Here is a 12,592-nt window from a genome sequence, read left to right as displayed (position 1 = left end):
AGCTACACAATGGAAGAAGTCATTCATCCCAGCCTGAACATTCAGCATTTTTCATTCAATATTCAAGGATGGCAAGAGCTGCAAGTGTAATTCAGGCTGGGGGATGTGGGCTGCACAGACCAAGTGATGAGAATAATGGCTCAGACAAAAGAGAAGATCTGAAGGAAGGGTCACTCTCCAGCTGGAAGTTCTCTGTAACCGTTTGTTTACAATTCAGCCTTCCCCCAGCTGACATTTTGGACAGTGAGTAGAGAAAAAACAACTAGATAGCAAAACAGAAGCACATTTCCCTAGCAAGTTATTCTAATCCTTGTGTCCAAGTACAACGGAGCATGCTGCATACAAGGTTTTATTTGAAGAAAGATGTACCTACATACTTGTCTTCAAATTGACATTGGAACTTTTCATTTCCTAATTTGAATATGCAAAATGGGACTTGCAGAATTAACTTGATCACAAATATTATTAAAATTATATACAGAATTTTAGGGAGGAGGGTTTATCTCCGTGGTAGAGTGTGTGCTCAGTAAGCACGAGGTCCTGGGTTCTATCCCCAGTACCTCCATTAAAATAAATAAACCTAATTACCTCCTCCACCAAAAACAAATTTTTAAGATTTTAAGCTCCTTGAGGACGAAACTTATATTTTTTACCCATTACATGCTCCTTAGCACCTATCTACAATGGCCCAGAAGAATCTCAATACATCTTGAATTAATAGAAACAAATTTAAATAGATTTTAAATATAGTAGTTGGCAATTGTTGTCCATATTTTTCTGCATCCTGTAAGAGAAAACGAGATGTAGCAGCACATTTGGCATTAGGAACACCTCAGTTTCTTTTTGAATAAGTGTCGTCTCTAAACAATAAATACTATCTTCCTACGTGGCTGCTTCTTGAGGGTGAGTTTGACCCAAGCAATGTGGCAGGTTAACCGACTCAGGTCTCTGGAGTGTGGCTGCATGCGCTGCGGGAATGCTCAGACCTGCACCATGCTGCACCCCACCTCCCAACCCTGCTCTTCTTGGGAATTGCCATTCCCCTTGCCTTTCTCTTGCTTTCCTAAACATGGCAAGAGTTTTACTATTGTGTAATTATCTGGTCTCTGATTAGAAAGGACAATGCAGCTCATAAAAGGTCATCAAAACATTACCTCAAATAAAACAGTTTTAGATGAAAAAAGAAAGCACCAGTAACTTGCCCTCTTCACTTGCCCTCAAAAGTGTCAGACAGAAAGACAGTTACTCTAACGGGAGAAGGGACAAACGCCCCCATTCCGCCAGCAGTGCAGTGTTGACTGTTCAGTGTCACTAAAGAGAACAGTTACACTCTACCCCCGTGGTTTTCTTCGAGATAGGCTGATACCAGCGCTACGCTGAGAACACTCGGGAAGACTCTGCAGTGAGCGATACGGGAAGCAGATCACCCGGGATCAGAACGGGGCTGAGATGTTTTACTAAAAGTTAAGTATTCTTCTGTTCAGTTTCCTCCAGGATTTATGATGACAGAGCCACCATAAAGTTTTATTTCCTGGGCCATTCTCTGAAACACCCCAGGCACCAAGGCTCAGAGAATTGCCTCTAGGCTTCGTTTGTTGCAGCTTCAACATGAACTCTGGGCTTTTGCTGTGGCTCCCTGCCTGTACCTGCCTTTGTCACTATGACCCAAAGTTGGAGATTGATAGCCTGAACTTTGCTGAGCCAACACAAACAGTTTCCCAAGGAAATTCGTGTATTTATTAACGAAAGAAAAATGAATACCTTCTTTTAAGCGTGTGTCTCAGAAGCCTCTGACTGATTTCTATGAGACACAGACAATAGCAGAAAATCCAAGAAGCAAGTAGGAGACAAGTAGATAGGATCGACTCCGAACAGCAAAAATGAGACTGAGAACAATACGGTGCTTTGATTGATAAGGTGATTTAAAAATTAAAAGAGGGGAGTCTATCTGTGAGCTGAATGCCAGTTACCAGAGATTGATGGATGGCATGAGGTTTCTTTTCTTTGTGGCATCTTTCAGATAAAGATGTGTTTTCTCTTAGAGAGGATCTTTATAAGGCAATCGCTTGAATAAGGAAGGGTGTGCGTGTGTGTGTGCACGTGTGTATGTGTGTGCACGTGCGTGCATGCATCTCAGAGCAAGGCTCAATAGCTAGAATGCAGGTCTGCTCCACAGCTCTGCAAACCGTCTGTCCTTTCCATGGCTTGTGCATAGATAATGGACTTTAAAAACATCCCTCCTGGATGAGCCTTCATTTCCAATTGTGTCTATGCACCATGCGGTAGCCAGCATGATTAAGGAAAAAAGTGATTGTGTGAACCTCCAAATCCATCTGTCATGTCATTGGCATTGAAAAGCCTCACTGAAAAATTAGCCTCCTCCTTCCCCCAACTTGTGTTTTCCCATCCTCAAGACAATATGGGAAGCTCTTAGCTGGGAGAGAAGGGAACAAAGGGGCAAAGAATTCAATAAAAAAGAGATCCTAGGCGAAATGAAATATTGTTTCCCCGTCTGTATTGCTTGCTTTCTTTCCAATCCACCAAAGCATTAACCACTTGTCTGCTGCCCCGTGAGGCAGGATTATTTCTAGGATTTGCCTGAAGAAAACTAGTCTCTGAAGCATCAGGGACGTCCAGAGTGATGAGCAGCCTGGGACACAAGAGGCTAAACCGGACATAAAAACGACAGCCAAACGTGAAGAACACTCTTATTTCCTCCTCCTTTGGAATTTTTCTAGTACACTTGCTTATTTAACTGCACAGACAGGCTCAAAGACTTATTGGATTTTTGCAGTCTCTGTACACATTTGAAGACTTACTGAAATTGCATACAAAATTTTATTTACTTGTGTGTGTGTGCATTTTTCTGGGGAAAAGATTCATAGCAATCTTCAGTTTCTTTAGAGGGTCTGTGACCAGCCAAGATAAAATTCATCACAATAAAGTACTTGCTGTTCTGTTTATTCTGTCAATTATAGAGGGTACATTTTCCATCATTGGGGATTAGGAGTCAGGAGACAAAGTCTACCTATGAAATACTTAGACCAAGAGCAGGCCACAAAGAAACACAAGTAAACTAGACAACAGATACTAAATTAGGTGATGAAAGAAGATGAGGTCAGGATATTAGATTTATAAGGACTTTTTTTTTCTTATTTTATTATTGCAATTCAGACTCAGCCAAAACATGTAAAATGCACAGTGTGTGAATTTTTGTTGTTTTTTTAAAACTATTTTTAAAGGCATTTTCTCTTTAACTTCTTATTTCAATTGTTGAGAGGAAAAGATGTGGAGTATTTGGATTAATGAACTCATTTAAAATTTCCTCAGTTGATATTAGATTTAAAGAAAGTTAATTAAAATGGGGAAATTGCAGAGTAGCAAACTTGTCTCAGGTTAGGGGCTTTTGATAGAAAGAATTATTAACATAGCTTGCCATGAGCAGGTTGGCTTACCGTCAGTGAAATGTTTAGTCTGTGTACATTCATTTTAACCTGAATATTTTCTAGAAGTTAAAAAGTGTCAGGGTTCATAGGTTTATTTTATGTTGTTTTATTTTATTTTGGGGGAGAGGAGGAGCCATGGCTAGCCAATGTCATGGCTAGTCTTTACTGGGAAGGAGATACTGCAGAGCATCTTGATGAGTTGGTGCAGGGGCTCAGCGGGCCAGCTGGTGGGGCACCAGCTTGCACTGGGTTCCACAGCTAGGGCATCTCTGGGTCGCACCTTTGTGCAGCCAGAACCAGATGAGGGCACTGTTGTCTTCACAGATGCAGCCCGATATTGGCTTGTTGGTGATGGAGGGGACTAAATTAGGGTCTTCCTTGGTACCTGAGGCTGCCTTTGGGATGAGTATATTGTATGGGTCTGGTCCCTTGAGGGCAGCCATCATGCCTTCCCTCTCCAGCCCAGTCGCCTGCTCCCGGTAGGTGGTAACACGGCCTCCAGACGCCATAGAGTGCACTGAGGTGACTCCATTGGGACCAGGGGCCCTCAGGGCTGGTGCAGCCAGTGCTCCATCTCTGTGGAGTAACCTTGAAGCCATCACACTGGTTCCAAACACTGGCACTCCATAGGTGTATTTTAGAATGGAACATTTTAGCTACAATAAATAGAAAAACTATTTTAAGCAAGAGATACTCCCAATATTGGGACTAAAGGGGAGAATATCTCTGATCAAGAATCAAACCCTGACACTGATTACTCATGTCAGAGCAATCTTAAAGAAACCAAAACATCCCTCCCTGATCCAAACACACAACAGACTAAATAGATGGGAACTTCCCCTGACTGATAAAGGGTACCTATGAGAAACCAAGGCTAACCTCATACTTCACAGGAAAGACTAACAGCTTCGATCGTGAAGGTCAGTAAGTTAACAAGAAGTCTATTGTTTAGCCACCTCGGTAGATTAAACTATTTGTTCAAATTCTTTAGCCCCTTGGATAATAATCGTATGAGATTAAACTATGTATAATTGACATTTTTGGTTAAGTAAAAAATGATCAAATATCAGCAGTTTCATGTGGTTTAACCTAATATACCAATACTTTTTGCCACGTCACTTTGCAGTGCTCCCCCAATGAGGTGGCATGTTTTCCCTTCATCTGTTGATGCTGGGCTTGGCCACATGACTTGCTCTGGTTAGTGAATGTTTGTGAGCAGAGACTTTAAATGTGCTGTGTGGTTTAGCTTGTACGCCAGCTGTTCATCATGAGAAGAACATTCCCTGGGTTGTCACTAGTCCAAGGAGGATGAGATACACATGGAACCAGCCTGGAGTCAACCCACAGCCTGAAGCAGAGCCTCCTAGCTTAGAGCAACTGAACCTCAAGCCACCTGCAGCCTCATGTGAGTATGAGAAAAATGATTTTTGTCATAAACCCTCAAGAAGTTGTTTGTTACACAGCTGTAGTGAGCTAATATATCATGTGAAGAATGAACGAGAGAGAGCAACTGAAACAAAAGTAGACAGTGTCTGTACAGGCAATGTTAAAGAAAATGGAGTCTTGTTAAACAGACTTCAACTGATGAGTCTCCTGAATCCTGAAAAGAGAAAGGACAGAGGAGCAGAGTGCAGCGGGGTGACGGCCAGCACCCCAAGCATCCAATGACAGCTTAAAGACAGGCCTTGGATCATTGATTATCACACTACAGTGAAAAAATGACGAATAAAGACAAATACTGATTTTTAACACTTCTCACTTTTGACCAAGGTTTGTGCTGCAGCCTGGCTTTAATCTGAATTCTTATAAATAGAGGCAAAAAGTCAAGAAAAGAAAGTTTGATTCCAGGCAAGGACATGATATTATTTATGACTGTAACATGCTGGGAGCAAACACTTGGATTCTATATTACTTTCATTTACTGTGAATTTTATGCTAATTATTTTTCATCTGTGCAAGTCCTGGAGTTGAGAACAGTTTGAGAAATGAAACTACAATTAACTGGAGTTGTTGGAAAATGTATAATCAAGGGCTCATGCATTTATTTATGTCAACAATTCCAAAGAAAATTGCTATTAAGTCTTACCAACTGTCATCCTCTTGTCCTCTTTCATATCCTGGGTTAAGCTATTACAATAATATCCTCCAGTTTCCCTAATCATAACAGTAGCTGCTGTTCATTAAATGCTTATTACCATGTACCAAGTGCACCAAGACCTCTTCTAGGCATTTTTCAGATGTTGTATCTAATTCTCACAATAACATTGCAAGACAAGTATTATAACCCCATTTTAGAGGTAAGGTAACTGTGACTTAGGAATCCTGAGTAACTTTACCAACAATATCACACAGCTAAGAAGATGGGGAGCTGGAATTTGAACCCAAGTGTAACTCTATTTCTATTGAATGTTAAGTAAACATCAGTTTAAGCTGGAGGTTTATTTGTTGAGATAAAATGTTCTATCCATGGAGATTAAGCTACTGATTTAGAAAAAAAAAAAACCTTCAATAAAGTGGTCTCAGTTATCTTATTTATCTGTCTGTCGAAATCTATCAAAAGTTACCCAAAAGTGCCAGTTTGATTTAGATTTTATGTGTCTTCCTTTGTCATTCCATTCATGTTCACTCTGGTTGTTTCCTATGTTCTTACAACATGTTCATCAGGGACCTTTGGCTCGGTGTGGAATGGAGCTGTTTTTGAGAAAACAGTCTAAATAAGAATTCCAGTCTTTACCTGTATTTCTGAAAAATAGAGTATGGGATATGAGTACAAAATCCCTAACAGCTCTTAAAAGAATCCTATATCTCCTGGCAGCCACTTACTCTCAACCCTAGAAAATTCCTCCCTGCCCCTTCCTTCCTTCTTCCCTCCTTGTCTCCTGCCCGCTCCTTTTCAGCCCCTCAGGCCTGGGTCCTGCCCCACACAGACAAGCTCTCCTGCCCCCGCATTCCCACACTGCCTCAGGCACTTGCCGCTACTTACCCTACTCAGCCCCGTGGAGAACGTCCCACCTCTTTTCTTTGTAGAAGCCTTTTGATCAAGAACCTCCTCTGAGTCTTTGGTCCCTTCTAACCCTCCCTCTTTCCTCTCCTTTCACTCACTTCCTCCTCACAAAGTTCCAAAAAACCAAGCTGACCCAGAATGCTCTTCAGAAGTCAGGGAGCAGCTAAGTGGGCAATCCCAGAATATTCCATCTCTGGGAAATAGTCTGGGGAAGGAAAAAAATAAAAGGCTGAGACCCATATTAACGCTGTTGCCCATCACAACGTGTGTTAGTTTCTAATTGCTGCTATAACAAATACCACACATTTAGTGGTTTAAGTGACACAAGTGTATGATCTTACAGCTCTGTAAGTCAGAAGTCCAAGGGTTTCACTGAGTTAAAATCTAGGTGTCAGCAGGCTACATTGCTTTCTGGAGGCCCTACAGGAGAAACTGTTTCCTTGCTTCTTGGTGTGGTGGGCAGAACTCAGCAACAGGGGTTCAGAAATGGGGACTGAGATCCCTGTTTTCTTGTCAGCTGAGGGCCACCCCCTGTTGCAAGGAGCCACCCACATTCCTTGGCTCCTGGACCCCGTGTTCCATCTTCAAAGTCAGCTCCTGGTAGATGGAGTCCATGTCATGCTCTGAACCATTCCTTCCTTCTTCCATCTCATCCCCCGACCCTGTCCAGGAAAGATCCTCTGCTGTAAAGGACTCACGTTACAAGATCGGATCTGCTTGGATAATCCAGGGTATTCTCTCCACCTCCTGGTCCATACCCTCAATCACATCTGCAAAGTCCCCTTTGTCACATAAGGTAAGGTATACACAGGGTCCTGGGATTAGGGCGTGGACATCTTTGGGAGGCCATTATTCTACCTCATATACATGGTAAGTGTCATTGTTAGTTTATACATGGAAAAGCTGAGGTCACAAGGGCATTGCATTGAACAAGATGTTTCACTATAACTTGAGCTAAATCAAGGGTAGGGCTAAACTACGTCATACATCTCTTGACCTAGGCTGCACCCTCAGCTCAGATTTGATCCCTGTAGAAAAATCAGCCACCTTTGAAAGTCATATGATAACTACATTTTTTGACCTGTCTCCCTAATGCTTTTATTAAGTTGCACTTATTTAGAATGCTTTCGCTTGGAGTAAAAGGAAAGGATACAAGTTAGAAAATGTATGATTTTAGAAAAAAACAACTGAAAAATAAGTATATGTCGTCAAGAAAGAGGAAGCCCAGTCAATATTTTTGTTAGGCTACCTTTCTGTAAGATTTGGTAATTTTTTGCTGAAAGTTCTCCTCACAATGGTTTTCCAAGAAAATCACATTTCCTACAGCATCTTCTCCAAATGTCCTGAGTTGTCTGGGTTGAGATAATTCAAAAATCCCTAGTCACCATCACACCAAAACATCACATTTTGCTTTATTTCCTCTTCTGAAGATGCTGAAGACAAGATATTTTAAAATATGCAGAAAATGGAAGGCTTGTCGAGAGGAGGTGGGGTAGGGAATATTTGTGTTTGTTTTTTATTACTTTCCAGAGTATCTACGGCTGTTGCTTTTTGCTCTCTAGGAAAATTAGAAGCCCAGATTACATCAGGTAATTGCAGCATGCAGAAACGAAGGCAGATACACACACACAGGCTGCCAGAAGCAGCTACGATTAAATTATCAACGATGAACAAGTCAAAAGGAAAAGCATAAGGCAAGCTGTAACACCAAGGCTGAGTGAGATATCATCACACTTCAAAAATTAATAAGAAGGAAAGCGTGTGGGAGTGGGAGGTGTGGCTCGAACAACCCCTGGGTCTGGGGGTGGGGGAGGGGGCATCACTCGAAGACCTTTATCAAAATAAATGGACTTGGCAGCAGATGCAGGTGCATCCCTTGTTGTGGGGATTCACACAAGAGCGCTTTGTGATGTGCTCTTTGTTGCACATTTTTTATCCCACCTGCCAGAACTTTCTATTTCTGCTTTCTCCTTTTCTTCAGCAGAGAGCAAAGGAGTCTTGATGGGCAGTTGATAAAAATGTGGGGCTGAATTTACATAGCCATTCAGTGACTGTCATGCACCCTGATGCTTATGGAGCACAATTAAGGGAGTCTCTAATTTGAATAAAAATCTGTTCTTTTAGTTTCATGTCATATACAATATCCCTATGAGCTCATCTACATAGACTATTATAATGCACACTTTTATACCACTATTGCTTTCACCTAATCAGTCCTCCACGAGCTAATCAGCTCAAACACTGTCACAAGTGGCATAATGCATGCAATTATCCCTAATTCAACTTCTAAACATGGAGGTGAAAGATCAGATTTAACCAAACAGGCTTATCAGGAATTCATGAATTGATAATCATGATTAATGGGGAATCACAGTGCAAAACTTGTTTCAATTTACCTGTTCATGTAACTTGTGTTTCAGAGAAACATGGACTTTCATCCAGAGCAAACAATGAATGTCTAGACTAGCAAATGAATTTTAACCCCCGGGTAAGAAACGTGCATTCACTATTTCAAGGATAATCTTAAATGACAGAAATCAGTGTGGCCAAGTCAGGATTACAGCTTTGAAAATATCCCGACCTTGACTCACTGAGAGAGAAATAATTACTCAGAAATGGAATCTCTGGTTATCACCAATAAATGTTTGAAGGGAGATTTACTTTGAATGGGATAAATTGAGGTGCTTGTCTCTATAGATCCTCAGATTTCTACAGAGCTGTGCCATTTTTGAAAAGTGGTCTTTGAAGATAACTGCATTAGGGTTTATATTCCCCTAAATATTGACCACTCACTTATAAGACTCAGAGACTCAGAATATTAACCTATATATAATTTATTCACTTCCTGAAATAATATTTATTGAGGAAATATTATATGGCAGAATCTATGCTAAGTATTAAGGAAGAAAATTATGAATAAAGGAAATATCATCCTTGAGAAACTGGCAGGTCAGTGGGGAAGATAACACAAGGAACCTGAAATAACTGATACGACACGGTGAGACGTTGAGAAAAATGCTGATGGGTATCTTATTTTGTCACTGTTTTGCTATAAGAATTTAATACATGTATGCTAGCATTATGCCAGTATCGTGTCTCTGAAAGGCTTGGATTTCCCTTCCAGAACTTCCATGGAGGAGCAAACATCCTTTGTGTTCCCGGCAGGAATGAAATGGGTGAAACCGGATGACACCAGTGGTGAAAGAGTTGGTGGTGGTGTTCTGGGTTAAGCTGGGGGCGTGACTCAGCCCCAGGAAGCAGCCTACTCAAAACTGAAAGAGGATGGTGCTTAGGATTCTCAAGAGAGGCAGGGATGTACCCTACTTAAAGACAGGACCCGGGAAGGAGTGAGGGGCTGCGTGGGGGGATGGCTGTGGAATGCTTATGGAAACTGAAAATTTAAGTGCTATGACTAGGTTCTCTGTCATCAAGTCTTTGGTCCATAGAAAGGATCCCTGTGAGACACATCTCTGAGCCTCCCCTACGCACCTCCTAGCACGGCAGTGGCACACACAGACAGCAGGGGACCCACACTGGGCAGAGCAATGACAGCCATATTGACCCCATTCTTTAGGGACCACTCCAGCACAGAAATCCTATGCATACCTGTGCACGTTTGGGAACTCCACAAACATGATTGAGATGAAACTTCTTACCTGGGGAATCTAGTGTTGGGGAGCAAATCCATTCCACGTGTTGCAAACTTGATGCCTACAAGTACTACAGGCCTTACAAGGGAATCTAGTCATGAAGTGGGTCTGGTCTGACTAAGGTAAATTGGAAACTCCCCACCTTTAAGAGTGATTGTTACCCAGCTGGAACTAGTTATGACCACGTGGGAATGCTGGTCTAGTACAGTGTGAGATCCTTGATTTTTCCAACTTGTTTTCCACAGAAGCTGAATTATTAGGTAAACTTCCTAAGTTTTAAATACTGGCAACTAATTCAAGTTTTAAAATATTGTGTAGCCCAAAGAAAATTCATCTGCCATATTTGATCCATAAACTAGTCATTTGCAACCTCTGGGCTACAAGGAGGATGAAAAAAAATTTAATTAAATTAAAAAGTATATGTGATGCAGCCACTATGGAAAACAGTATGGAGATTCCTCAAAAAACTAAAAATAGACTTACCCTATGATCCAGCAATCCCACTCCTGGGCATATATCTGGAGGTAACACTAATTTGAAAATATACATGCACCCCAATATTCATAGCAGCACTATTTACAATAGCCAGACATGAAAGCAACCTAAATGTCCATCAAAAAAATGACTAAAGAAGCTTGGTATATTTATACAATGGAATACTACTCAGCCATAAAAAAGAATAAAAGAATGCCATTTGCAGCAACATGGCTGGATCTGGAGATCATCATTCTAGGTGAAGTAAGCCAGAAAGAGAAAGAAAAATACCATATGATATCACTCATATGTGGAATCTAAAAAAAGAAAGAGGACACAAATGAACTTATTTATAAAACCAAAACAGACTCACAGATGTAGAAAACAAACTAATGGTTACTGGGTAAAGGGAGTAGGAAGGGAAAAATTGGGAGTTTGAGATTTGCAAATATTAACTATTTTATATATAAGATAGATAAACAACAAGTTTCTTCTGTGTAGCACAAGGAACTATATTCAGTGTCTTGTGGTAACCTATAATGAAAAAGAATATAAAAATGAATATATGTATACACATGTATGACTAAAACATTATGCTGTACACCAGAAATTGACACATTGCAAACTGATTATAAATAAATAAATAAATATTTTAAAAATAAACTGCATATACATCAAATCAGATAGTTTACACTTAAAAAAAAGTTTGGTTATGAACGAGAAGGATGTGGTTGCTTGGGTCGACTGGAAGCTAGCATGGAATTAAGGAAAGGAGTGTATGTGTGCGTGTTTGTGCGTGTATGTGTGCGTGTGGTAAGAGACTTGAGCTTATCTAGATGTGGATAGAAGAAACCAGGTAAGAAAGAAAATATGAGGAAAAGGAGAATGAGAGATGGAGCAAGCCCCTAGAAAGTGGCAGAGAGGGGCCACAAAGCACGCTGGAAGGAGGAAAGGCATTTCTCCCAATGGAAGAGAAACCAGCAGGTTTGTAGATTTGGAGACAGTCGGGAATTTCATTCTCACATCTCTTTTCCTATGAAATTGGAAGCAAAGTTATCCATTGATAATGAATGAAGGAGACAGCGAGCTAGAGCCTGGAAGGGTCCAGGCAAGGTTTGACACAGTTCTTGTGGAAAATGAGGATGAGAAACAGAATTTCTGGGTGGTGTCAGGAGCGCCGTTGAGACTGGTGCCCACAACCGCTTGGTGACAGTGGTCTGCTGCACCGTGGGGCTTTCTGTGGCAGAGCTCAGCAGCCCAGATTCCTGGCTACAGGGTCAGGAGTGGGGCAGCTGGGTTTCTCCAGTATTGGGGTTTTGCCAGGGGAATACAGCAGAAAGAGACCGGGGTTGGGGCTTTAAGAATCTAAGAGAAAGAGTGATTGAAATGCTGGACTCTGGAATCTAAGGCCGCCATTAATAATATTATAATAATTTTTAAAATATTATTACCATTACCATTTATACAGGGCTTCCTCTGTGCCAGACAATGTTCTAAATTCTTCACATAAGTAACTCACAACAGCGGTGTGAGGCCAGTACTAGCATTTTCCCCATTTTACAGGTGAAGAAACTTAAGCACAGAAAACTTAATTAACTTGCCCAAGGTCACACAGCTAATAACTGAAGAGTTAAGATTTGAACTCCAACAGTCTGGCTCTAGAGCCCATGTTTGTAACTATATGTCATCTGTCTCCATCATCTGTCCTTCAGCATCTTTTTCTCTGACATCCAGGGACAGACGTTCTTTTCTACTCAAAGGGTGACACAAATGAGCCAGGCTTGATGCATCATAATAGGTATACATGCAGACATAGCCCAGAAATAGAAAGCAGCGTTGGGAAGTCCTCACCTCCATTTTTCTTTATTCTGAAATACCTAGATCATACATAAGACTTGGTATTCCATCCCAGAGAGACTGGGAAGCACACTTCTCTAAAAACTAGCGTATATATGACAATTGCAGCCTCACCCCCTCCTCACTACCACTGCCATCCCCACCCCCCAACACAGGAAGTG

At 41.2% G+C, this 12,592-nt stretch overlaps 1 pseudogene; it reads right to left on the bottom strand.

Annotated features, from left to right (window-relative positions):
- Positions 1-3,658: 3,658 nt before the first annotated feature.
- On the bottom strand, positions 3,659-7,175 carry LOC102539002 (cytochrome c oxidase subunit 5B, mitochondrial pseudogene; annotated as a pseudogene).
- Between the last annotated feature and the right edge of the window lie 5,417 nt (positions 7,176-12,592).

Source organism: Vicugna pacos, chromosome 5 (genome assembly GCF_048564905.1).
Source record: "Vicugna pacos chromosome 5, VicPac4, whole genome shotgun sequence".
NCBI classification, from domain to species: domain Eukaryota; kingdom Metazoa; phylum Chordata; class Mammalia; order Artiodactyla; family Camelidae; genus Vicugna; species Vicugna pacos.
This window is presented reverse-complemented; position numbering and strand designations above follow the sequence as displayed.